We start from the raw sequence: 8,559 nt of genomic DNA, 5'->3' as shown, positions 1-8,559 counted from the left end.
TTATTACATTGCCAGCAGGGCATTCGGTAATTATATTTATTTCAATGATTAGGAGGAAATCAAGAGAATATAAATAAGCCCTCATCGAGCAGTGGAGAGGGTCAAAAACTTCAAATTCCTGGGCGTCGACATCTGAGGATCAGTCCTGGAGCCTCGATGTTGATGCAATCATGAAGAAGGCTCGCCAATGGCTATACTTTGCCAGGAGTTTGAGGAGATTCGATATGTCACTGAAGACTCTCAGAAACTGCTATAGATGTACTGTGGAGGCCACGCCCTCTTTTCTCCGTTTCCATCAGGAAAAAAGTACAGGAACCTGAAGAAGAGCTCTCAGTGGAACAAGGACAGCTTCTGCCATTAGATTCCTAAATGAACAATAAACCATAGACACTACCTTTTTCTTTTTCTTGCACTATTTTTGTTTTGTTAGATGTTTATACCGTGTAATAGTGGATATCGTGTAAAGGTAGACTTTCCCCTCTATTTTTGGCCTAAAAATCTGACATTTTACATGTTAAAGTAAAACTCCCTATTTTTGGCCCTGGCCACCCACCTACTGGAGCTCCTGAAGCCCTGACCACCATCTCTTGCCCAGCCCCTGGCTGCCTGCCCACTGGAGCTCCCAATGCCCTGATTGCAGACTTTCACCTTGGCACGGACCGCCCGTCCATCCTGATGCTCTGACCACGGAGGGTCGCTTTGGATCCAGCTGGCCTCCTGCCTATCCGAGCTCCCGATGCCCCAAACGAAGACTTAACTCCTGTTTCCAGCCACCTGCCTGCTCATCTGAGCTCCCAACACCACAAACAATGCAGGTACTTATGGCAGTCAAAATTAGTATGTATGTAATAGTAGACCCCTTAAATTTTACCTTAATTTAATTGGTCCACAATATTTGTCTATTATGCACGTATATATGCTATAAATATTTGCACTAATGATGCTCCTGCAAAATAATGAGTTTTATGACCTGTTCATGATGATAAATTCTGATTTTGTGACATCATAAATGAGATAATTTGGCCTGTTGGATTCATACCAACCACCAGGGGTTCAATCCCATTTTCCACTGACCCCTCAAGTTTGTAGCCTTTCATACATCAACTCCCTTGCCTTCTTTTTGCTGTTAACCTACTTCAAGGGGTTATTTCCTGTCGCTACTTCACCTTCCAGCACATCTTTAGTGTTGTGGGAAGAAGCCAGAGTGCACAAAGCAATCCCCATGTCACAGAGAAACATTATAAACTTGTAGAGCGCGTCGAAAGAACCAAAGACTTGTTGATCCAAACCAAGGCTTTTATTAACTAAAAGACTGGAGCATATCACAAGTAGGTCGACCAGTCCAGAATGACCTGGTCTGGATCGGAGCAATCCTTTAAGACCTGCCAGTATGCTCTCAGCCAATCACAGTTATCCTACACTACCTTCTGTTCATATACACATTGGTGATAGAATCTGTACTAGTCGACCTACTTGTGATATGCTCCAGTCTTTTAGTTAATAAAATTGTAGTGCGCGACGAAAGAACCAAAGACTTGTTGATCCAAACCAAGGCTTTTATTAATGAAAAGACTGACCATTCGGTCGATTGGCACGGTAGAGCGATGTCGGGTCGAGGTAAAGGCGGGAAAAAAAAATTAATGAAAAGACTGGAGCATTTCATAAGTAGGTCGACCAGTCCAGAATGACCTGGTCTGGCTCTGAGCAATCCTTTAAGACCTGCCAGTAGGTGTGGCTACACTCTCAGCCAATCACATTCATCCTACACTACCATCTGTACATAGACACATTGGTGATAGAATCTGTACTATTACAAAACTCTACAGACATCACTCGAGGTCAGGACTGACACAGGGTCACTGGAGATTTGAGTCAGCAACATTAATTGTCATCAACATGTCCATCATGTCATCATCCAAGCAATATTTTTAACAAAGTGAAATGCTGAAATGAGGGCATTGAGTTCTTCATAGAACTTGTCATCTGGGTTGATCATGGTGGGGGCATAGGCACTAATCAGCGGAGCACTCTTCTTGTTTACAAGTAGGACCTGGAGTGTCATGAGGCAGTTGGTGATGCCTTCTGGGTGCTTGGTGAGTTTACAGGCGAGGTTAGAATTGATGGCAAATCCCACACCTGCTTCTTGTCTTTCAGCTGCTGTGACCGCTCCAGAAGAGCATGTATCTGCCACTACGTTCTGTCAGCTGGCCTTTGTCTGCTAGGTGCGTTCCGCTGAGAGCTGCTATGACCACGATGTAGCGAGCTAGCTCTTTTGCAACCAGTGCAGTTCTTCTCTCTGGTCTGAGTGCCTTGATGTTATCTCGCAGAGTTCTCACGTTCCATGTACCAAGGTTGAGCACCATCACTCTCTTCTTCAATGCCAGAGTAGGGACAGACTACCAAATCTGGGAAGGGATCATTGGAAGACATGGCACTGGTAAGTGTAACAGTAATGGCCTCTGCTCCTCAAGACATGTGCCACAGATGACCTTGTCATCACCAACACCCTGTTCCACCTACCCACCCATAAGAAGACATCATGGATGCACCCATGCTTGAGGCACTGGCATCTTATTGACCATGTCCTCACCAGGAAGAGGGACAGGAGGGACATCATTGATGAGAGCCATGTGTGATGCCGACTTCTGGACCTCATTGTGTCCAAGCTCAGGCTTCGCATTCTGCCCATGAGAAGATCCCAAGGACAGAAGACTGCAGAGGCTGAATGTCTCCAAGCTGAAAAGCAGCAGGGTTGCAGAAGAATTCACCAATGACCTTGAAGGCAGACTGCCAGACACACCACAGGAAGACGGGACCAGTGCTGAGGAACAGTGGACGGCCTTCAGAGAAACTGTCTACACTTCTGCCCTCTAACATCTCAGACCAGCAACCCGAAGAAGCCAAAACTGGTTCGATGAGAATGATGAAGAGATACAGGCACTACTAATGGAGAAACAGCAACAGTATAGAGCGCATCAGAATGACCCCATGTCGCTAGCCAAGAAAGATGCCTTTGCCAACACAAGAAGATAGGCGCAGAAAAATCTTCGATGCAGGACTTCTGGTTCAGCAAGAAGGCCAATTAAATCCAGGGCTATGCAGACAGCCACGACATAAAGCACTTCTAAGATGCGCTTAAGGCTGTATACAGACCCCAGTCCTCCGGCTCCTCGCCCCTCAATACAGATGAGATGCAGCTGCTGACAGAGGGAAAAAGCAGATTCTGGAGCAAAGGGCTGAGCACTTTAATAACGTCCTTAACCACCCTGCTGACATCAACGACAAGGCCATTGCCCGCCTGCCCCAGGTAGAGATCAACAAGAACCTTGACACCCTCCCCACAGTAGATGAAGTCAGGAAGGCAGTGAAGCAACTCTCCTGTGGAAAAGCGCCAAGACCCGAAGCAATCCCTGCTGAGGTATACTTTTCACACCTTTGTGTCACAGCTATACTTTCCATCACTGCACATTGTTACATTCGTTCTCTGTTTAGCACCATTGCCATCACTGGGGTCCCATGTAGTTATTTCCTCCCTAAGTTGTCTGAGGGTCTTCCTCTGCAGTCTCCGCCTCTTAATGCCTGGTGGCAGAAGGACAAAATAGACAGTAGTTCTTGCACACAAAGCCCTGATATTGGTTGGGCCAAACCTCAGGGTGACCCACAGCAGGATACTCCTGCAGCCTGGAATGTGCCAGTCAGCACCATTCACTCACCTAACATCACAGTATGCTTGGAAAAGAACAGGTTTAGGAGAGACCAAAGGGTGTCTATCACCAAGATGGAGATCTTCCAGCAGCTCTGGATGCCTGTCTCTGCAAGCTGAGTGGGGGTGTTGGTGGACCTGAGAGAGACCTACAGAGGAAAAAGTAGAAGCTCGGTTCTTCATGGCCTAACGTCTGTTTAGACATGCCCCCTCTCCCCGCTCCCCCCACCTCATCACTAAGGATGAGGCATTCTCTAGTGGAAAATGAATGACGATGTCCAGCACTGGAAAGCCTGTGTGATTTAACATGATAGTGGAGGCACTGCATCTGTACGCCAGAGTGCCTGCTGCAAGGACCCAAAAAAATGGCACTGGTGATTAAACAACTCTCCGTGGGCTATAGATATCTCTACTACGTATCCTCTTAAATATACACCTTTGGACCTGCTTTCACTGCAATTAGCAGCATGTAGGATTCCACCCAGCAATGAGCCTCGGAACTGCATTGACTATCTTTGAATCTCGTGCTCGACGGCTGGGTGTGAAATGAATTGGCTTGAGCACAGCACCTTTTAAAGGTCACTTTTTACAGTTCCTGAAGAGCACAGTTACTGGTATAGAAGTGAACAAGCTTCGCCTGCAGGAAAAAGAATCACAGGGTTGTATGTGATGTCATGTATGTACTCTGACAATAAATCTGTATTTTGAACTGGAAGGAAAATTATGGAGCCAACACGAATCCCAATCCCAGATCTTACTTTAACGAGATTGCTTAGCTGAGCACCTTCGCTCTGCCCGCATCCATGACCGGAATCTCTCAGTGGCCAACCATTTGCATTCTGTGCCCCACTCCCACACTGATGCATCGGACCATGGCTTCTTGTCCGGTCCAAATAGGACCACCTGCAAATTGGGGGGAGCAGCACCTAATTTTCAGTCTGGGCCCTCGCCAACTGAAACTTTGACCTCTCCAGTTTAAGCGAGCCTTCTCCCCATTCTCCCCCAGCCCTTGGTCTCCTTTCCTCCAGCTCTCCACCCCCTTCCTTCTCCATTCAAAGACCATACCTCCTTTCCCTGTTTGCTGCGGTGCCCTCCGACCCTTATCCACCTTTTGCCTGTTCTCCTCCCCCTGCCCTTCTGCCCCACCATTTTGTTCGTGCCTGCCTACATTTTGCTCATGCCTTGATGAAGGGCTCAAACCTGAATTGTTAGTTTTGAATCTTTGCTGCGTAAAGTCCACTGTTTTACCTGCTGTGTTTCTCCACCATTGTGTTTCTGACTTCAATCACAGTGTCTGCAGACATGTGAGTTTTACTCAGGCCTTACTTTGTGGGCAAATTAGATTTTACAGCTATTGCTGTGCTTTTTGTATTGGCCAGCTCAAAATTCCCTATAGTTTACCATTGCCCGAAGATCAGCTGAACATTGAAATTCAATCTCATTGCTAGCGTTGGCTCCAACTCAGTAAATTGGGTCATAGCTCAGGATGCATGGTATATCACTTAGAACGGAAATCAGGAGAAATACCTTCATCCAGAGAGTGGTCAATCTGTGGAATGTTCTACTGCAGTAGACAGGCATTAAATACATTCAAGGAGGAGATAGGTATACTTCTGGTGTGAAAGGGTTGAGAAAAGCTGATCCAAGGAAGAGAAGTTGATGAACAACCATGGTCATGTTGAGTGGGGAAGTAAGTTAAAAGGGCTGGATGGCCCACTCAAAGCTCTACTTTCTATCTATCTTACCACTTAATGAAGTAACATTTCCCAAGATGTCCCATGGAAGCACAAACATTTTGCACCAAGCCATGTGAGGAAAAATTAGAACAGATCACTACATGCTTGGTGAATTAGGTTTCAAAGAGAGTCTTGAGGAAAATGGACAAGGGTTAGAATCAAGCACATTCCAAAGCGCAAGACCTTCCTAGATTAATGCACAGCTGCCAATTAAAGTCTGAGATTTAAAAAATCTAGAATGGAGGAGTGCAGATAATTTAGCCGATTAGTTGAATGAAACTTTCACAGGAACTGAAGCTCAGGAACAAAATGGCTTAACAGGATACGTTGGCGAGCACTGCAACACATTGATCGATAGTGTGTTGGAATGCCCTCCACTGTATCCTATAGTCAGTGTTGATGCTAAACACACTAAAGCATAAGAACATAAGAAATAGGAGCAGGAGTAGGCCATTCTGGCCCATCGAGCCTGCTCTGCCACTGAATGAGATCATGACTAAACTGACGATAGGCTCATATCCACCTAGGTGCGATTTCCCCATAATCCCTTAATTCCCTTACTGTGTATTTTTTTTTAAACTATCCAACCTTGTCTTAAATAAATTAGCTTCCACTGCTTCAATGGGCAGCAGATACCATAGATTCACCACCTTCTGGGAAAAGCAGTCCCCCTCATTTCTTTCCTAAATCTTCTACCCCTGAATCCTGAAGCTATGTCCCCCTAGTTCTAGTCTCTCCCACCAATGAAAACAACTTACCTACCTCTAACTTATCTTTGCCTTTCATTATTTATGTTTCTATAAATCCGCTCTCATTCTTCTAAATTCCCACAAATACAATCCCAGACGACTTAATCTCCCTCGTAGGTCAACTGGCTCATCTCTGGATCAACCTGGCACTTCTCTGCACCGTCTCCAAAGCCAGTCCAAGTAAGGGGACCAGAACTGCACACAGTACTCCAGATGCGGCCTCATCGGTACCCTGTACAGCTGCAGTATAACCTCCCTGCTCCTAAAGGAAACTCTTCGAAAACTAAAAAAAATTAAAATGAGAAAAAGATTGTACAGATGAATGAATAATTTCAACTCTTCAGTGCTTCTAAAAGCCAATCAGATTGAGATACTTCAGATATGGAAACTAGATACATATGATGTTAGTTCCAACATTCTCAGTTTATTTGGAAACTGCATTGAAAACCTAAATGACCAATGGAATCCAGTTCTGTTGAAGTGACACACACAATTAAACTGAATCAGGTGAGTCATTTCGTGGTAATTTCAATGTGCAATATATGAAATTCTCACGTGCTTGTAATCTATTGTTGAGGAACAGGAATATTTACAATTGAAGGTAAAAATGTAATTTAGATAAATAATTATCAAAACACACTTCTCCAACTACTCTCAAATGCATTTAGGATCCAAGCACCCATGTGGATTATATTTCTTTGTAGGATAAAGCATTCCTCTAATATTTTTGGTCTTTGTAAAATTGTTTAAATTAGACCATAAGATATAGGAGCAGAAATAGACTATTCAGTCAATTGAGTCAGCCCTGCTATTTAATCATGAGCTGACCCATTTTCTCACTCACCCCCTCTGCCCATCCTTCTCCCCATAACCTTTGATGTCCTGGCTAAGTTGAGTTTCTGGGGCACTTTTGCACAGCAGATGAGAAGTTGCACCCTTTCTGCTCCGCTGGCAGTGTAAAAATGCCCTGACGGAATTTATTTGCTAAATTCCATCACATGATTTTTCCACCAAGACCCCTACACGTTTTAAAAGAGCAGCTGCAGTCAAAATTTACCGCAGGCACTCCGTAAGAAACTGGGCTAATGAATGTGCCGTTCACCCTCCGACAAACTCCGCTACACAGGAAGGCAGTGGAAAAGTGCCGCGTAAATTACTTCACTGGAGGTCAGTATTCAAATTTTTAATGGAATTTTTCCTGTATTCTGTGTATTTATTTTAAAAAATTGTTTCCTAAAATCACATTCATGTGCCTGGAATGAATTGCCTGAGTGATTGTGGAGGCTGATACAATAGGGGAATATTCATAAAAAACTCTTAGATAGGCACATGGATGTGATAATAATAGAGCGTTATAGGTGTAAGGTAGGGAAGGATTAGATTGTTGTGGATTACTTAGGACGGCACAACATTGTAGGCAGAAGGGCCTGTCCTGTGCTGTCATCTTCTGTGTTTTGTGGGTGCTACCTCACTTGTTTAGCTAATCATATCAACATTATCTTGGAAGGTTCATCTCTATAATGGACATTTCTCCATGTGGACGAAGGGAATCTCTAGATAACATTTGCGTAATTGGCCCCTTGGAAAATAATTGCTTGAGAATCTTCCGGTTATTTCATGGCAGATTAGCCAGGTGTGGTGGAACATGGTACTGTGAGCATGTCCTCACTGGGCTGCGCAAGCTGGCCCACTTTCTGTACCTGTAGCCTTTCCCAATTAGATCCCCTAATAAAGGCTGAGACCCCTAATCTCTTCCCTTGGACGTGAGCCAGCAGCATGTAGAGCTACGCCTGGGTCTTCTGATCAATAAAGCCTTTGACTACCTGCTTCATGGTCTGCGAGTGGTCATTGATCACGCCACACCAGGAAACAGTGTACAAACAAAATAGTGTGTGACCAATCATTTCATCTCCACACAGATGAGGCACACAGAATCAGCTGGTAAAAGCTCACTAAATATATTTACAGTTCTCAGCACAACTGAGAACATGACGCACAGAGAGCCCTCAGGTGTGTGTAAAAGAATTCAGGTTGACATCTGCTTGCATCATTGAAGCAATATTGAATGTAGACATGTAGACATCAGTCTTCAAATGAAACATTAAACTGAGGAGCTGTCTGCCTTTGTTAATACTGTAGATGTAATCTCTTCCTTGTAATTAGGGAGGACTGGGGAGTTTTACCTATTATTTTTTCCCCCAAATAATTCTCCAAAACAGATTATCTGGTCATTGTCTTCACAGCTATTCATGTAGCCTTGGTGTGTATAAATTGACGGCCGTGATTTCTACATTGCAGCAGTGAATGCAATTGAAGTGATATTTTGATATTAAATGATATTATCATCTGCCATAGTAATGTGGCATGGAAA

The 8,559-nt window shown here is 44.4% G+C and overlaps 1 long non-coding RNA gene across 1 annotated transcript; it reads right to left on the bottom strand.

Moving 5' to 3' along the window:
• On the bottom strand, window positions 1-941 carry LOC138762935 (uncharacterized). The gene is made up of 2 exons (XR_011357246.1): window positions 872-941; window positions 1-365 (listed from the first exon to the last, which is right to left on the bottom strand). It is a non-coding gene; the product is annotated as an uncharacterized lncRNA (long non-coding RNA).
• Window positions 942-8,559: the final 7,618 nt, after the last annotated feature.

Source organism: Narcine bancroftii, chromosome 5 (genome assembly GCF_036971445.1).
Source record: "Narcine bancroftii isolate sNarBan1 chromosome 5, sNarBan1.hap1, whole genome shotgun sequence".
In the NCBI taxonomy this organism is placed as follows: Eukaryota; Metazoa; Chordata; class Chondrichthyes; order Torpediniformes; family Narcinidae; genus Narcine; species Narcine bancroftii.
The sequence above is the reverse complement of the archived record's forward strand: the minus strand, read 5'-3'. Positions and strand labels throughout refer to the sequence as shown.